Below are 3,643 nucleotides of genomic sequence, written 5' to 3'. Positions count from 1 at the left end.
TATCCTTTCATAATCTCTATGTTAAAGATGAAATGGAGGGTTAGAAAACTCGGGTGACTTTCCTGAGGTTACATAGCACATGAATGGTGAAGTCTGAACTGGGCCCAAGAGCCAGGGCCTTCTTTTAAGAGGAGGGAAGCACTGGCTGCCCTGGCCTTTCCTACCTCAGCTCAGTAGAGCTGTGAGGCAACAGTCTTCCCTCTCTCTATTGTTCTTTTCATGACCGTCCAGTGCACCACGTGATTATGGAAATGTTCTGAGGGCCCCAGCTCCGATTTAGCCAGCCTAGTCGCTGTATGAGGGCCCTAGGTCTTCTGGAGCTGTCCTGAGCTCCGTTACTCTATAAGGACCTGGGCACCGGGCTGGATGGGCCCGCTTGATGGAAGAAAGGAGAAATGGAGAGTCCACGTGCAAGCTTAGGGGGAGCTGGTGGAGCTGGGCTGTTGACTGAGCTGCTCCTTTCTCAGGCCACTGTTTGGTCTAAACTCTGGATGTCTTTGCTCAGTGAGGTTTGGAGTTCACTCTGCACAGCTGACAGCCCAAGTCACAGCTTAAAAACAAGGGTGGGGATGCAGGTCTGCAGCTCATGAAACAGGCCACCTCCAAGGCCTGAGTCATCCCTGTCACACTAAGACTGGGCCTTGGTGGTGTCAGTTCAGGGGGTTAAATGGACACAAGGCTCAGCGCTTAGTCCTAGTTCCCTGGGCATCACTGACCTTAAGCATTGCTCAGACCTGGGGAGGCATGAGCCAGTCTGTAGGAGGAAGAGGGCAGGGCCCTTCTGCTCCACCAACTTTTATAAGGCCCAGGAATGTTATTTGTTGGTGACCACCCAACCATCTCGCCCACAAATGGAGCACTCTGTAGCTGACCTCTTAATGTGAAACAGCATGCGAAGAGATGAGCTAAGAGGTAGGGTCTGGTTCTGCACATTTATCTCTGGTTATTAGACACTTTTAGAGGGAACATCTGTTTGTCCACTCTGGCTCCCATATTGCAGGCCCCAATCTCTGACTGAATGGGGACTAAGTCATAAATTAGAGCCAGAAGTGGGACCTCGAATAGGACATCAGAAGGGGCTTTGCTTGACTCACCAAAAACGGGGAATTGGGCTCCTAAACTGACCAGCCTCAAGAGAAAAGCAGAAGAAAATGGGGATAGCTAGAAAGGTGCCTGGTGGGACCCAGTCCCATCGGATCCATTTCATGTAAGTTTACCCTGGGGACAGCGTCGCTACTCTAGGCAGGACCTGGGAGTCAAACCAAAGCACACAGCTTGATCATGATTCTGAAGTTTCAGGCACCTGGGCTGGGCTTCTTTGTTTGATTTCTCCTTTGGTTTAAAATATTGGATGTTTGTTTTATAGGAAGAATATCTGTTGTTTATAGCAGGACATTCCCCATCACCTCACGGTATGTTCCTTCAGGGATGTACATCACTCTCAGGATAATAGACCCATTAACTACACAAAAAGAGAACCTCTTTGTTGTCTTGTTAAGTTTCTAAAGATACTTATAAGGACATAAAATTAATATAATAATTAAAATTCTCGTTCATCCCTATTCCTTCAGATGTTGTTTCTCTAGTTCACATTGCTAATTTGCTGGCTACATATTTCTCTGCTTGGACATGTCACTGCAAAGTGAAACTCACTCTGTGATCCCATGGGCCCACTGCAGCTGCCTTATACTCTTACCCTCCCCTCCGACACATACCTCCTTTTTCTACTGATGCCCCATAACCTTTGAAACTACACAGGTTCAAAATGTCCTAACTCTGAAGTCAGCTCTGCCCATCCTGCTTCCTTGCTCTTCCTCTCTCCCCTGCAACCCCTCCAGTTCTTGGCCCCAGTGACTTACCAAGGCAGTTCTTGCACCTATCTTTGTGTTTGAATAATTAGCCACCTGATTCTGTCAATTCTGCCTTCCTGACCTACTTTTTCCCTACTCCTCCCACCATTCCTGACATCAAGGACCTGAGGAGCTTGTCATCTTTTACTTGGACCCTGGTACAGCCTCATATCCAGAGTCATCCTCAGTTATGTGGGCCATTATATATGTGGCCATATTGGTTTCCCTGAATCACAACTCACATCACTCTTCTGCTAAAAGACTTTCATTGGCTCCCCTTCTTCAGCAAAGAGTGTGCCACCTTTTCACTCTGACATTCGAGGCCTTCGCAATATTGCAAACCTGCCTTTCCAATACTGTTTCCCTGCTACTTTTCCTGTGCTCTAGCCAAACTGAACAATTCAGTGTGCTTGAAACACACCCACCTATCTTTCTTCATTTCTGTTTCTCCTCTTCCTAGACTTCCCTTTCTCCCTTATCTGCTTATCAAAGTCTATGTATCTTCAAGATCCACTTCAATCTTTTCCATAAAAACTTTCTGATTTACAACCTTTCCTGTTTTAATCTCTCGTAGTACTTTGTTTATGCCCATTATGAGACAATATGTTCTACCTTTGAAAGGCAGATGGGCAGACAGACATGTAGGAACTGCACCTTACTTACCTTTGTCTCCTCTAAGGAGCCTTTTCATGGTGCTTAACATACAGAGGCATTTCACAAATGTTTATTGAACTGGATAGGAATCCCTGCCTTCATTCTTTCTCTTTGCCATCTCATTTCATCTAATAATAATGTCACTTTGTTTCAACATAACATTAAATGTTACAAAACTCACATATATTATTTCAACTAATTTTCATGAATCCTGCAAGGCAGGCAGGATAGATATTATCCTCATTTTAGAGGTAAGAGAACTGAGGCTCACAGCAAGGAAATAAGTTACCCAAATTAAAAGCAAATAAGGAATGTAGCCATTAACTGAACCTAGAGAAGTATCCTGATATGCAGTAGAAGACCAAAGAAGGGACCAAGCAAAATCTAAGCCCTCTCAAGGGTCCTTTCTTCTTCTATCTTTATTCAGAATGATGAAGACCTTCTAAGCCAGTCCAGGGGCACCTTGTATGGGGGACACCAGTCAAGGAGCTGGGCAGAGGGTACTGTGTGATCATATGATCATTTTTAATTTAGGGCTATTTTTCCCTCTTCTCAGCCCCAGATACAGATATCATCACATGAGCACTGGAAATGTTGGACTCCCTCTTCTCCTACAAATTAAGCCATAATTCAGGGCCTCCTTTCTATTACTGAAGAGTTCAGAAACCCTTGCTGAACTGTGCCTGGAATCACTCATGTGGATCTGGGTCCAGTTTTTCCCCTTCTCTCATCCTCAGAACTGACCCCTCATTTATCCATCCATCCATCCATCCATCCATCCATCCATCCATCATCTAACAGACTTTCCTTGAGTACCAGCTCCATGCACTACCATGCATTCTGCCTCCCCAAGCTCTTTCGGGCCCACACAAACTAGATGCTCCTCAGGATCAAATGATGTGCAAGTCTTTGTGAGTACTTTCCCCTTCTCACATGGCAAACACAATCCCTAAGATCAATTACCTCTTTTTGTTAGGTGGCAAAATATTTCCCTCCACAAACTCTCCCTTTCCCCCTTTATTGTGTCACTTAGATCACAGTACATGTTCTTCTGGAGACTTTGAAATGCCACGACATTTACATCAATACCCTCCTTTCACTGTCTTTCAATATGAATGAACTGCACTGAGTGGGAATGG

This window comes from Propithecus coquereli, unplaced genomic scaffold, assembly GCF_000956105.1.
Source record: "Propithecus coquereli isolate 6110/MARCELLA unplaced genomic scaffold, Pcoq_1.0 Scaffold41, whole genome shotgun sequence".
Classification (NCBI taxonomy): Eukaryota; Metazoa; Chordata; class Mammalia; order Primates; family Indriidae; genus Propithecus; species Propithecus coquereli.
Note: the sequence above shows the minus strand (reverse complement) of the source record.